This window comes from Perna viridis, chromosome 6 (assembly GCF_037379345.1).
Source record: "Perna viridis isolate PV_CMFRI_1.1 ecotype Kerala chromosome 6, ASM3737934v1, whole genome shotgun sequence".
NCBI lineage: Eukaryota > Metazoa > Mollusca > Bivalvia > Mytilida > Mytilidae > Perna > Perna viridis.
In genome coordinates this window covers 17,091,226-17,107,645 of record NC_142450.1, presented here as the reverse complement: position 1 = coordinate 17,107,645, position 16,420 = coordinate 17,091,226, and the positions used below count along the sequence as shown (strand labels likewise).

The 16,420-nt window shown below is 32.2% G+C and overlaps 1 pseudogene across 1 annotated transcript; it reads right to left on the bottom strand.

Moving 5' to 3' along the window:
* Positions 1-814: 814 nt before the first annotated feature.
* On the bottom strand, positions 815-14,454 carry LOC148613895 (uncharacterized; annotated as a pseudogene). The gene is made up of 5 exons (XR_015923501.1): positions 14,311-14,454; positions 9,999-10,058; positions 9,637-9,678; positions 2,373-3,167; positions 815-1,310 (listed from the first exon to the last, which is right to left on the bottom strand). The product of XR_015923501.1 is annotated as an uncharacterized LOC148613895 (transcript).
* Positions 14,455-16,420: the final 1,966 nt, after the last annotated feature.

The following is a 16,420-nucleotide window of genomic DNA, read 5'->3' as shown; positions in this document are numbered from 1 at the left end:
CTCTAAAACCAGGTGTAGCTGGATGTTTGTCATATTTTATTGAATGTATATAATGCATTTACATCTTTGTAGACAAATATGTATATATGACACTACAATAACATATAGCATAATAATTATTAACAATTATCATTATAATTATTTATTAATTTATTTATTTTCAATAATCAGTTGAAGTTGCATGAATTAATTAATGAAATCACCAACGTAATTAATTAACCGTGAGTGCATAGAACAATTGGGTTTGTTATACTATTTGTTATGTTTATTGAAACAAATTAAAGCAAATTTTCTGTGTTATAGGCTAAAAACCACTAATTCCACTTCCCATAGGCTTCTATGCTAATTTCACAATATTCAATGGCTTCTCTGGACTTTACCTTAATTTTAACCTGCAGAAGACTATATATCAGCATGATTCTACATATGTCAGCTCACAATCCTCAGAATGGCATGTGGGGTTAGCAGACTTGCAGTGCAGTACTGGTCATCGGAAGTGAAGGGTCTATAAATAGCATGGGAAATCCTAGCGTTTTCACAAGATAGGGGTATATTTAAAAATCATTATGGAGATTAGGCTTCACATCACAAGAAGCAAAATGCACCTATAAAATGTACAGAAATGTTTTTCCTTCCAGAAACTGTTTAAATTTTTTAAATAAGATGAGAACTTTTTTCACAACACTATGAGGAACAGGGGTAATTTCTGCGTAGGACTATTTTTGCGTACGTTCCAAATGCTCATTGGTTGAATTGGTGGTCTGTAACCTTATTATGTTGCTATGTCAGTGGTGCACACTTACATACTGGTTACTTGGTTTTCTATGTTTGATATGGGTAAGTGCGAAAAAAGACAAAACAAAAAATTCTTATATATTATGGGCTTTCAACGCTTTTACGGCACGTACCGCTTCTTTTTCTTCACAGAAGAAACTAAGTACAAAAAATCACTATACATATACTACATAGTTCACATATAAAGCAAACCAGCGCCATAATTAAAGAATAAAATATCCCAGTGCAAGAAAGTTAGCATAACTGACAGCACTGGGACACCGGAGAGAAGTTGCAGTTGATTGAATTCTTCCATTCCTAGAAGCAGTACTTGCTTACACTTCTGAATCACGTTGAACGTTCGTCTCAATTCTTTGAGCTGTTATTAGCTGGGTTTTGTCCACGAATTCCACATTTTTAAACTAAATTTTATATACACAAAAAATGAACAACAAATATAAGAGGTTTTCAATCAAATGCCGATGTATTATAGATATCCATACCGTCGTACCCATACATTTGGTTACTGAATAACACTGTAAAAAAGATTTCACGAAAATAGTATTAGCGTTACAATCACAGACTTTTAAATTTATGTAAAAAAAAGAACTACTTACCAAAACACGTCTTATTATTACAGTTTATATAATTAAACAAATGCAACTCATTTCGAAAGGCATTGGTATTGAGTTTTGCTGAGATAGGAACATGGACACGTTTATTCTTAAAATGTCTCTATGGTAAGAATAATATTTTGTTACCAAATAGTAACAGCTAGTTGTTTAATATCACTATTTTTTTTTTCTTCAAGTTACATGTAAATAGTTTTTATTTACACAAAATAACCTCTTACATAAAAGTTTATTTCGGGAGCAAGGTGCATAACCGTGTAGATTTGGAGATAATCGATTACATTGCAAACAGAAACCGTAAAGCGGAGTCTCAAGAAACTCAAAAAAGTACACATTTGATTACAGCGAAAGAGTTCCACAAGCCAAATAAGATTTCACAAAATAAAAAAAACGGAAACGGTATGTAGCGCGTTGCTATGGCAACGGATTTTTACGCCTAAATTTCAAAATGCTTTGATTTTCATGAAATTTGGTGTTTAGGGTGAAAACGGCATGTTGAGTCTATATGTTTAGGTTTCAAGATGATTCGAGATTCGCTGTTTCTATAAAAACATCTGACATTTCAAACTGTACCTATTGAATGAAATTTGGATTTTAAGATGGAAATAAAATGTTGAAATGACAGGTTTCGAGACGATTCAAAAGGTGCTGTTTCCATGGAAATCGATTTTCCCGCAAAATCTGAATGTCTAGATTTAGACGAAATTTCCTTTTTCGGGGAAATTTGGTGTGCTGAATACAACTTCTGCAATTTCGAAACTGTTTGGCCCTTTATGATCCCTCTGATCATAATCATCTCCTGTTTTAGGGGTTTTTTGTATGCCTACATGATTGTCTAACACATAATGTATTCCTCTCTTTATTATGTTGCTTTGTAATAATGTGAATAAGATCAGGGAGGGAGCGACACCGAATTTTAATAATATTTCACATACAAGTAGTTCAAGTTATAACTAAAATGCTCACCAAGACATCAATCTTTTTTCCTTATTAATGCCATATCTTGTAACTTCTCGTTTCGTATTCTTTAATTCTTCTTCATGATTACGTTTCATGGTTTTAAACTTTTCTTCATACTTTTCTTTCATGGCTGACAGAAGTTTCATAACGACCTTTTGGTTTGTCCCGTCAAGTTGATTCAAAGCCTCTTCTGCCTTTTTGAAATCCTCGTTTGTGTAGTATGATTTGGTATTCTTTTGTATTTCATCAATAACCGATAGTAATTTATTCAACTGGATTTCAGACTGGCTAGTACTTTTATTGTTAATCGCAACCATCCGATTTCCGCATTTCTTAAGGAAAGATTTCAAAATAGCGTTGTTTCCGACATAGTCTTTCAGTGATGTTTCGTCCGATTCTAATATGTCGGCATGTGTAAAAACGACAATGGTGTATTTATAGAACTTTTCACCGAAAATGCGAAAGAAATCTTCAAAACATTTCTTGTCTTCATCGGTGAAACGACCTGTTGTAGATAGAACAAACAAAACTGCATGAAATCCAGGGGAAACCAGTTGTATACAACGGTCTAGTTCATTTCGAACATGTTCTTGGTTATTTTCTTCCGTTGTTGAATAGAGTCCAGGAGTGTCAACAAGCAAAATATTCTTGTTATTGCGAACAGCTCTTCCAAACTGGCAAATATCTGTAACAGCGTCTGCCTTTCTTTCAACTTTGAACTCAGTTTTTCCTAATATGGTATTAGCTGTTGCATTTTACCTACACCAGATTTTCCGACCATAACAATACCCACTTCTTTTCCTGAAATTATATATACATATGGTAAGAAGATCCATCCTGTAATTACCATTCACATTAACTTCAATAGTGTGTGTGTTTAGCATTTTCAGTTGCATTCAAATACACAACTCAATTTCCAGACAAACCACTCTTATAAAATGTTATATTGTGAAAATATTCTAGATAATATAAATTTAAGTATTTGATCAGATAATTTGAAGGTTAATGGTAGATATTGTCGAATTTGTTTCTTTTAGAAAGGGTCTTATGACATTCATGCCGATTTTATGAATATCCATTCAGTTTTTGTCTACAAAAAAACTTTTCCTCCATTCATGCTAACTTTTTAACCCATTTGTCAAATTTATGAGTGGGAATGAGTAGGTAGAAGTAATAGTCAGCCAAGGAAAATGTAGAAACTAACATGTGGTCAGGTTGTAATTTTGGTCTGTCGTGTGACCTGTTTATATTTAAACTGAACTTCAAGGGTCAAATAGCAAGAGAACAGTCCGATTTGAATATGAAAGCATCTTGTTTAATTTTGTACAGTTGGTACATGTACATTATTTGAAATTTACAAACTTTAATGATTTTTTTTAGTACAAGTAATATGTTTTGAATTAGATAGCAGATTATATTCCACGTAGAATTATCTGTATTTTCCCTGTACATGCATAAATACATTTATTGTACTTTCTGTTCATAATGAACATGCTTTTTATGAATCCGGTAGAACTTTTGGACCCAGTTCTCCTATTAAGAATATGTGATGCTGGGGTCATAGCTGAATAAACTGTATTAATTTGTATTTGATAGATTAAACTGTATTCTAAAAGATCAATTATCATGAGTAGATGGTAAGGGAGTGTTAGAAATTGATGGTGATATTTTAAAAAGCAAGAGAAAATTACTGTTACATATATGAATGAAAAACCCAAGTTGCATCACTTGGTCTTAAAGATTTAGCCAATCAGAAAAGTCCATATTTGATTTAATTCTCTTGAACATGCCTCCTAAAATATCTGAGGAGAAAAGGAAAATTATTTTTCAACTATATGATTATTTTGTGTCTGAATCCAAACAATGGGCTCCATTTTATTCTTGGAATAATGTGATTGAGAAAACTGGCCATTGCCTTAAAGGAGAAGACTATGTTATTGTGCAAGTTATAAATATCGAAACTAACCTGTTACATATTCATGAAAATTAAATTAAACAAAATAATTTCCCTTATTAACTAATTAATCGAGATAAATAATTAGGAAATTAGAATTTCCCGCACCTATGGGCACCACCATGATCGGTTGAACTGTGACGTCACGAACTCGGTTTGTAAAGTGAAAATAAATAGGTAAATTGATTACGGTGTCCGATGAAATCGCAAATGTGGCACTTTCCCCCTATAATTGCAACCCAAAATAAACATAAGATGAGATTGTGGCACAACATGTAAGCAAATGTCAGACATCATTGACGAACAATGGGATTTGCAGCCAGATGACCAGTATTTGTCTAAGGAAAATCTTATAGCTACTTCCGAAGAATATTCATCTTGCTGGTAAAAATACTTTTAAAATAATTTTCTTTTATCATTCGTACAATCGAAGGCTGGACAAGTCATCATTTATTTGGTGATTAGATAAAGAAATATTTACGGAATATTCTTTGTTTACATATTATTTGCCGTACTTGAATCATTACCAAACCGACTTAGTGACGTCACGAGGCAATCGGAAGCTATCGATAAAAATCAGTAAAGTCTGACTATGATCTTCCATCAGATAGGGGAGTTCTGCAAGATAGCTATCCACTTATATTTCAAGGATTTCGAACTTTCTATAGCCTTGAGCATTTTATAAAAGCGCATTTCGCATTAAAGGCTATTTATTTTTGTTTACGTGGGTATGATTTATCATAAGAGCCTAACCTAATGAAAAGGTGGTCTTTTCCTTTAATTTGTCACCAGGTTGCTTTAGGAATTTTATTAATTCCAGGAATTCAGGACAAAATAAAAATTGTTTGAAGAATTCTGTACAATGTGTGAAATCGAAAAGGAATTATTTAGATAACTTTGACATGAAGTAAAAAAAAACGTGTTTTAGGCTATTTGCACAAAATGAGTGTGTAATTTTAAAAGAGTTAAACTCTCTACTAGGGGAGGAACATGACATTGGTGTCTCCAAAAATAAACTCTGTAAAACTTTACATGAGCTTGATTTTAAGTACATATAGAATAGATCCGCCTTTGTAGATAAAAAAAAACAGACTTAGCTTACAAAAGAATATTTTTATTTGAGAAAATAAAAGAAAAAAAAAGAAGTAGGATTTGTTGTTGTTTATCTCGATGACACACCTGGTCCGACACTTGTCATTCTGCTTAATATCAGAGAGCATCTGAAGACCCAACCAAAGATAGAAAAATTCCTTTGGGAAAATGACAACGTCTTGTTATTTCATATGCTCATATGCAGGTTCTTTTTTGTTTGTTTGTTTTTTTTTGTGTTTTCAGGGGGTTGTTTTTATTTTGTTGTTGTTGTTTATTTTTTGTTTTGTTTTGTTTTCTTTTCTTTGTTTTCATTTTTTTACAATTTTGTTAAACTTGATAAAGTGTCCCTATCTATAAAGTTTTTAAAAAGAAATGGTCTTGCAGTTTTAAGTATGCTACCATATCACTATGAACTAAACCATATAGAGTTAATCTCGGGCATTTTTAAGGAATATATTGGGAAGAAAAACTCAACTTTTAACCAAAATGACATGAAACAGTTAAGTGAATTTAAATTTTAAAATATCCCTCAAGAACAATGGAGAAAAGCTTGTGAACATATTAGAGACTAAGTCGAACAAAATCTGGGTCCAAGATAATATCCAGAAGAACAGAACTTGATACGAATGGTATTCAATCTGGAAAGTAACAATGATGACATTGACAGTTCAGTGGATGAGACCGAGGACTGTTCAATCAATGGAAATTAAGCATTTTCATTTTTTTGTCTTATTTCAAAAGGTAAAACTCAAAACATAAATTTGGTATAAAAGAAATATTACTCAATCAAGGGAAATTGCTATTAAAGTGAGGTCCAAAAATCATGTAAATGAAATACAAACGAAAACAAAGGCTAAAAAGCAAAACAAAACAAAAAACATCTATGCAAATAAACTGACAAAAGCTTTGTTTGCAGGTCACATAAAAAAAAACTGACAAGAGCTTTTGGGCAGGTCACACAAATTGCAAGTGTTTTTTTTTTCTTTTTAGTAATAAAACGGTCACAAAATTTACATTTAATAAATACATGCTAAATTAAACAAATTAGGTTACAATATAAAAAAGCTAATACACCATGTATTGCCTAAGTTACAATATTCCATTTTACAAATAGTAAGATTATAAATCAAAATTATTTAAATTCTTAAGTAAAGTTTATTCGCATATATAATGATCAAACTAGTTAAACTAGTTTCAGGAGTTCGGTCTATCCTTGACCTTGATAAAAAAAAAACATGTTACATGACTAAAATCAGAACCTGACCTCTTATTGATATTTATATTTACCTTCACCTTCCTAACACCTTTACCTATAACTCCAGCTCATACATTGAATAAATCGGTTAAAAAATGGGGGGGGGAGTTTTTAAAATTGGTGTCAGAACACATATGGTCAATAGCAAATAATGGATACATGATTTCTTGATTCGATCCAGCCTCTGATTTTTAGAATTTTTCTCATTATCTCATAGAAATAAAACGAACTAAAGTACTGATTTACAGAAGATATACCGGATTAATTAATTGCACGTTCACTTCATTATATACCGCTAAGTTTGTTAACTTAATGTTATATTAATTAGAAGCTGCATTGTCGCAACAGAGATAGAATGCACACACTGAGAAGAATGAAGTAGTTATTTTTGGGGGTTATTGATGGCCATACATAGAGGTTCAATAACAAGCAGAAATGAAATGTAGCCTTTCTGTGCAAGACTAGTCTATATAAACTAGAATCACCACAGATGCTGATGGAAGTAGTATTGTAAACGCACAGAATTAGATGACAGAAAGATTGAGGCAATTGATCTCTGGTACGATCTGGAAGACAGGTAATGCAAATCGATGGCGAAATACAAAACGCCGTTAGACAAAACATAAATGCTGCACTTGTAAGAGTACAGGTTTGTTACTATTCATACACTAAAATATACTGTTTAGAGTCGGTACATGATAGCCCTCCCAGTTGATAGAATTTGTTTTGGACGTCGGTAATACAGCATGGAGTGGTGGCTTTTTTTTCGAATAACCTTACTCGTTTTGTACACAATACAATATTTCATTCCAAAACAGCAATCAATTGGTAAGGAAAAAATATGTTGCAACAAGTGTATGTACTTCGTGCATACAAAAGGATGGCTTTTGATTTGTCGAAGTACTACGTTTGTCTCGTTTTTTGCACCCTAGAGTTCACATTCCATTTTAATTGTTACGGTTTAACTCAATTAAAACAAGAAAATGGGTAACTATTACTTACAAAGAAAAGAGCGTCTGTGTCTATGTGTACTTTTGAGTTCTTTTTAATGCACATTAAAAGGGATGATTTTTCATTACCTAATGTCAACTATCCGTTTTCAGATGGTGTGTTTCCCTTTTCACCATCATATGGTGTTTACATATCTTAATTGGTTCGATTTGCTCGTATTTAAAAATGTTTCGGATTTAAAAAAAAAAAAAAGAATTTTTATATAACTGAGGAATTATTACATTAATGTTTTCGATATCACAAGTTCGTGAAGGCAATCACAATGTTTTCATGGAGCTCACTCTCCAATACAGGTATACTTGTAAAGGATTAATACGTGCGGGTATTTCTCACCCTTTGTTTTAATGTATTATTATTATACACAAAGCACGGAAAGCTCACCATATCAGATAACATTATCGTTAAATAGGCTAATTCGTAAGGGATATAGTTATAATATTGTGGTCAAATAATTTAATATAGCATTTTTTTAATTAACATTTAAATAGAAATTAAAACACTAAAATATATTTAAAAGCAGTGTTGGCATTATATTAGTTGTGTCCTTATTTGTATCACTTATGATATACCGTAATTCTCAACTTCCCACGAGAATTGGGATTGATTTTACATACTATTGGAACATTATTTTTGTGGGTTTAAAATGGTCTGGAGTTGGCATGTCAGTTAATTGCTAGCAGCCCTTAGTTTGAACATTTGTTAAATTTATATTCAGTTTCTTTATTTCGGTTGCAATAAGAGACTCAGACCTTTTTGCCTGACTTTATGGTGTGTTTAAATGTGTAATATTATTACCGTAGTGGTAAGATTACAATGGGGGAGGGTTGTGATCACGCCAAAGTACTTTTACTCAGCCGCATTTTTGTGCCTGTCGCAAATCAGGAGTGTCTGGCGCCTTCGTGTGAATTGTCTCGTTTTTACCTTTAGTTCCTTTTTTTGTTACTTGAGTATAAAGGTGCAACTCTTTAGCTGAAGCTGTGTGTAAATAATATTTAGGGGCCAGTTGCATCCTGTCCTGCGGTATGAGGGTTTTCTCGTCGTCCATTGGTGACCTTGGGCTGAAATTTTCAATCCGGTGGGGTTGTTTTCTCCTTGACATATACACCATAACTATTCTCGTTATACTTGTTCTTCGTGTGAATATTTTATGCTCACAACTGTGTTATGTCCTCCATGCCTTTCAACTTAATGACGTATTAATATGATAGTGATTTGGTTTTTCAAGTCAAACCCATTTCAGAATGTTACATTTAATCATAGCAGAAATGATATTTTGTATAATTGCGCAAAGCCGTGTTCGATTTGTCTGTTAACATTTCTATGTCGTACATATAACATTATAAAACAATTTATTATTTTAATATATTCGCATGCATAATGCATTTGCCTTCAAACTGTTCATAATTTTTTGTTTCATGTTTGTTTCTTTGCTATCAATTGTATTTTGATACTTTGATAAGCGATTGAATTGGGGATGCTTGTATCAATAATCACTATTGTGACGAGCACATGTCACGAGGAAATAAAGTATTTCGAAGATTCATATATGAAGAGGTCATAGGTTTTAAACTTTCGTGACGTCACAACAGAATTGCGCTCCAAAACGATTATTCTAAAGAAAGTTGTTCTTTTTACGATCGATTTCCGACACGACGTTCTGTTATGCTTTCATTTACTATTTTGTACTATAGTTTTACACAAATGCATTTGTCGCCTTTCACAATTTCCGTTATATAGATAAACGTCTCATAATGTGACGACTCTATTTGCTACACTGCTCCATCAGATCAAATTGATACAGTGGTCTAGGGCGTTGGACTTAGTGCAGGTGGTGTTGTCATAGATGTCACGGCGGTACGAGTTCGAGTCCCGCGGAGGGAACGACCAAAATTTGCATCGCAAATATATATATATACAATGGTTGTTAAGTGATTGTTGAGGTGTAAGTCATAACTAACCTTCTTCGGCAAAAAAACAATCTTTGAAATCGTCCAAAGAAACTGAAATTACAATGAAATAAAATGGATCGATGGGGTCAAAATTATTATTTTTACATAACATTCGGATCAGGCTGCGGTGGTGGAAACGGTTTTAAATCAATAGAGAGTGCAGCTGATTTTGTTTATCGGAAAATATCATCGAGAGTTTTTTTTTTTTTTTTTGTTTTTTTTTTTTTTTTTTTTAAGTGTGCTATTAGTATGCATTTATAAAGTGTCTTATCTATACGCAATTGCATGTTTTCCAGGGTCATTTTTACAATAAATACCGCCAATAGATAGAATATGTTTGCGCTTATGACTTTATTTATTACAGCACTCACTGAAGTCGCTCCCTGTCTCTTCTTCGTCATCACTGGAATAGGTAGACATCTTTTTTCTCTCTGAAACAAAAAAAATCGTGGTAGTATGAATTCTTAGTAGATAGACATAGATATTGAAAAAAAATATACATGTCCTTTGTGCTACCTATCCTTGAGTATGGAGATGAAATATGGGATTGTCAAAATTACTGATTAGTAAACTCGAAAATATGCAGCAGGTAGAGGCTGCTGAAATTGTCTCCCGCAGTACAAAATCCACCTCCTTAGACATGGCTTTACAATTAGGTGGGTTGGGAAAGAGTAATCAAGGGAACCAAGGTTACAGCGGTAATCAAAAGAATGTAATCCAAGGACAAAGACCAGAAATGGAAAACAGACACACACAACAAAGAACATAATGGGAGAAATTGTCGAAAAGAAGGAAAAATCACAAGTTGATTTATTTCACACTTGGCTGGAGTGCATTGTCTCAACTGATTAGTCTCATCATTCGATGACAATCCATGATCTGGTTTTCATTAGGGGTCGATTTTCCTTTTAGGGTCTTCCTTTGCATATTTCATCAATGGCGAATAGGTTCTCGTTTGCTGCTTCGGTTACTTGGACGAAAAGCTTTATCCAATCACGAGTAGTCAACAATAGGCAAAATCGGACAAATATATATGTACATGTATGTTTATTGAAACCGGATGTATATAATTTGAATATGAATTGCACATTGTTTCTTACATTAAGTTTTTTTTTGTTGTTTTATATATATATGAATGAATCTCTACATCGAAACTGCGAGGGATGATATAATAAAAGGACTAAAAAGGGACTTCAAAATGAATATGACACCGGAAAAGGAGGTTGCGATGCGCGAATTATCGTATAGTATAGTGAAACGGCCGAGCGATAATACGTCTTCAATATTTATTCTAAATAGAGAGGAATATTGCAAATGAATTAGAAAATGAACTGAAAGTAGATAATACTTATAAAGAAGTAAAGGACGATGTGACACAAAAAAAATGAAAACAAAGTTTAAAAAAATAGTTGAAAAGCTTTATAAATCTCAAGTTATCACAAAAGAAATGAAACACTATTTATTACCAAAAGGATCGCATGCAGGTAAAGTAGAGGGTAATCCGAAACTTCACAAAAAGAATCACCCGTTTCGAACAGTCATAAACGGCCGAAATCACCATACCTAGAAAATTGCGGAACTGGTCGCGAATGAATAGACAGAATACGTACGATCACTCCCAAGCTTCATACAAGATACAACAGACTTTTTAAGAGAGGTAAATGACATATCACAGCCGTTACCGAAAAATACGATTTTGATTTTGTCTTGATGTCAAGAAGTTATACCCTAGTGTACCTCGCAATAAGGCAAGAGAAGCTTATATTGATGCTTTAAATGAAAGAACTAACAAGTTAATACCAACGGAAAATGTACTGGAGATGCTAGATCTGGTGTTACAAAATAATAATTTTACATTCAATGGTAAGCACTATCTACAGACAGAAGGAACGGCCATCAGTTCACACTTAGGAATGAACTATGCTTGCACCTACCTAGGAGTTTGGGAAAATTAATTATTAAGGAATTGTAAATTGAAACCTTCAAACTATTTTAGATACGTGGATGACATATGGGGAACATGGGATCATGGCGAAGAATCTTTGAAAGGATTTCCTAAAGACACTAATTCAATTCACCCTAGAATTCAAACAGAATTACGAATTTCAAATTCCAGCATCGAATTTTTGGACATTAAGACAACCATTAAAGATGGTTTCATCTAAACCAAGCTTTTCACTAAAGGAACAGAAACGCATCAATATTTACACGCGCATTCAAGCCATCCTTCATCCGTCAAAAACGCAATACCGTATGGTTTGGGAGCATGACTTCGACGAATATGTTCCGAAGAACGAGGAGAAATCAAAAAAACATCTAGGGAGAAGAGATACGATAAAAATATAATAGAAAACCAACAAAAGAAAGTAGACAATTTAAAGCGTGAAGATCGCAGATACGCAATCCGAGATGATATTAATTGTAAAACCACAGGCGTAATTTATTTGATCTACTGCGATAATTGCAAGAAAAATTTATATGTCGGTCAAACAGGCGACACCTTATACCAGAGAATTAACTTAATTTTTTCAAAAATTAAAAAACAAATGACCCTGTCGCTGAACATTTTATTCAAAACAGTCACCATGCAAAACACATGCGAGTTACAGGAATTGAAAAGGTGAACGGTTCAACAACATTGCGGGAAGTATGGCAAGCCAGAGGACAAAAATGAGCGTTTTCTTATATTAAAAAATGATTTTTTTTTAATATTGCAAATTCATTTTCTATTATTACAAGTTAGAATTCTTATATCACAAAACACTTTTTTAATATTAAAAAATTCCATTGAATTTTTAATATTAAAAACTATTTTTTGATATTAGAAATTGATTTTCTAATATTAGAAAATGGATTTGTCGTATTCAATGAAGATTTTTTAATATTAGAAAATGATTTTGTAATACTAAAAATGTGACTGATTGTTTAATATTACAATCAGGAATTTGTAATATTAGAAAATGATTTTTAATATTAGAAAATGAATTTATAATATTAGAAAATGAATTTGTAATATTAGAAAATAAGTGTTTTCTAATATTAAAAAAAAAGATTTTTAATATTAAAAATTCATTAACCAATATTACAAATTAGATTTCTTATATCACAAAACACTTTTTTGATATTAAAAATTCAATTGAATTTCTAATATTAAAAAACGATTTTTTAATATAAGAAATTGATTTTCTAATATTAGGAAATAGATTTGTCGTATTCAATTCCGATTTTTTAACATTAGAAAATCATTTTGTAAAATTAAAAAATGTGACAGATTTTCTAATATAATTACAAATTCGTTTTCTAATATTACAAATTCAATTTGTAATGTTATAAAATGTGTGATATTTTATATAATTACTAATTCAGGAATTTGTAATATTAGAAAATGAATTTTTAATATTACAAAATGAATTTCTAATATTAAAAACTCTTTTCTAATTTTAAGAAAAATGACTTTGTAATATTAAAAATTCATTTTCTAATATTACAAAATGTTGATTTTTGTCCACTTTGGCTTGCCATAGAGAAGTACAAGAGTCATTTTGGATGAAGAAATTGAATACTTTAGAACCCTATGGATTAAATGTTAATATGTACATTAAATATCTTTCTATTTCCTAATCGTAACTATAGACCCTTAATTATTACTTCCGCGTTCTATTCTCAGACAACTATTTACGTTGTATTTGTCTATTTTTATCTTATTAACGTTACAATAGGGTATGTAAGTCTCGTCACGTGACTCCGTGATTTTATGAGAATGGGTCCTCGTCTACCTTTCAAATGCATGGAGATTCGTCATTAACACATCATTGGGTTCAATATAAAAAGCATATTTTTAGTGTAAAAATACTGATAAAAAATGATAAAAATCTAGTTCTACAAAATAAAAATGTTAAGAAAAGCGTAAAATATAAAATTTTCCATTGTGGTTGCAGCGTTTCGAATTCCCGGATCGGTCTTTGGATTTCAACACGTTCTATATCAGAAATTCCGTAAGGGAAACTGAAACTAGAACGAGACTTACAAACCCTATCAACAATTTTGACGTTTGTTCCCATAGTATTAGCAAATTCCCTGAGGAAGGTGGGTACACCACCGAAACGTTGGAAATATGCGTTACAGTTTTATTTTGTTTATATATATATATAAACATATATTGATTTGTTGTGACATGCATCATTAATTTGATCCTCTATCCTACATAGTAACACCTAAATGAACTGTCCCGTACTACCATACATCGTGTACTAAGTTACAGCCCTAGATTAATCCTACGAGGAGGAATGACCCGGCCAGCGAAAGCTATATTTTAATATAGCCTAGCATGCCGAGTGGTCTAGGCGGTGTTGCCATAGATGTCACAGCGGTACAAGTTCGAGCCCCGCAGAGGGAACGACCGAAAATTTGCATCGCAAATTTGACAGTTCTAACATCGTTGGGAATTTTTCAGACCTATCTATACGTTTACATATCTTCCCTGTATCAATTTGATCCAATGGAGCAGTGTAGCAAATAGAGCCGTCACATTCTGAGACGTTGTATATAAACATATATATATATATATATATATATATATATATATATATATATATATATATATATAAACTTCCCCATTATCAACTTAACCGGGGTGCAACTCAACGATTAATATATAACAAAGTAGTGTTATTTACAACTCACCTTCGTTAAACCCTATCATTCATTTTAAACAGTTGCCAATTTCCAGCGCCATGTTGGTTTTCAGAAACAAACTGAAACTTCAGTGACTTAATTACTAACATTAAGACTGGATTCAAATCTTTTGGCAAAAAATCAGGCGATTGTTTCTCCTTGGATGGGGATGGCCACTTGAAAATAATAAAAGTGTATCCAGTTCGCCTCTGGGCGTTTTGGTAAGGCTGACATATAAAAATATGGTTTTACATTTAGGCTATAAAAATTAAAGATTATTAATAACAACAGTTTAATTGCTGAAAATCGTTTTTAAATATTGCCTACCTTTTTGTATAAACAGTTTATTACATCGGTGAAAACATAACACCCAGGAGAGATAAACGGATTAATATTGTTGTAAATTCCAAGGCTGTTCAGCAATGATCGATCGAGTATGAAATACAGGTAATATTACATTTTATATTGAATCTAATTATTATCATATCTGTAGGTAATATAGGATTTTTCTGCGCTATGAAAGTAAAATAAAATAAGTCTGACGAAGTTGGGGTGGCGTGGTGAACATTTACCCACGAAAACAACTAATGTTAAATTAAAGTACTTTTATTCTTGACATACTCTGCATTGAAGGATCTGTAAGGTATATAAATACACATATTTGCAAAATTATAGAAAAGTGTTGGAATTTTTCGAATAAATAGCATTTATTTAAATTGCAATTGCATGTTTGAAATATATTTAAAGCGACGATAGAACGCAATTCGTCATAACTGTATATGAGTCGGGATTTTAACTGAGTATGCGGAATAGAAGTAAAAAGAGTTGAAAAATCTTGGTTTAAATGCTATGATTTAAATTATATTCTGATAATAATCATGAAATGAGGGTTTCCAGGAGATTCTATTTTTAACTTTTAGGGTCCAGATTGAATTAATACCACTTTCCACTTTCTCTTCTTGGAGAGTATGTTGGCAGTATACATGTAGATCTTATTACTGCTATTATCATCTAAGTCTACCTCTGATTATAAATATTGGATGTAATACGTTTTGCAGACAAAATAATGCTGTTTTGGGTTTTGTCAAAAAAAACATATGTGTCGTGTATAGTAGACTGTGTTTTTGCTACATTGGGGTCTTTGGAAACCGATGTAGCATTAACACTCATTGACCTACTTAATACTTGCACACGTTTAAATATTTAAGCTCACAGTCTTTACCCACTCTGACAGAGAAGCAATGTCTTCTTGTTCGTTTTATCCATTCTCTTGTGTAGTCCCCTACGGCATCCATAAGAACGTTTTAAACTTATAATTCCAATGTATAGAGCGTGGTTCACGGTACTTGGGGTCTTTAGAAAGAATCTTACGGGGAGATTCGTTTTCGATAATGTTTAAATCTCGCGTAATGACGTGCGTGACCGGCAAGACCATATTTGAATGGAGAGTTTTTACATGTGGTTTAGCCTTGAAGTCCTCAATCTCGCGGTCCTGCAATAGCCTTTTATAATTGAAAATTTTGGATGCAATAGGTAAAGTGGTAAGAATATGAAATATTCAATCGGTATTGGTTTGTCATTGAAATACGGTGAATTTTGCTCGTGATATCATTGTTTTACCACGGAGTTGCCATTTATGTCGTTATTCAACTCCTCGCTATCGCTCGGGGTAATACAAAGCTATATAAATGACCAGACCGTGGTAAAATAATGATAAAATGGAGTTTGCATGATTTATTTCTTAAATAGCATAATAATCAATGCAAATTGGGATTTTTAAAAAATTTTCGTGACTGATGTGAAATGCCAATTCAAACTTTATTATGTAAATAAAATGAATTATAAATATTGTAAACACATAACATTGGCTAGATTTTCTCCAAATCTCAACACATTTGAACCCAAAATAAAATTTGAAATCATATTTTGATATGTCATATAATAATGAAATTATACATACATGCATTATTTTGATACTCAAGTATAATTTTGACAGTCAACTTTCTTTAAAAAAAAATGTTTCCAATTTCATGCATTTAAGAGGTGTGGAGCAGATTTGTTTTTAGTATTTGAAAAGGCTGAGTTGAACATTTAATCATATTTTGCAAAGAGGGGTCAA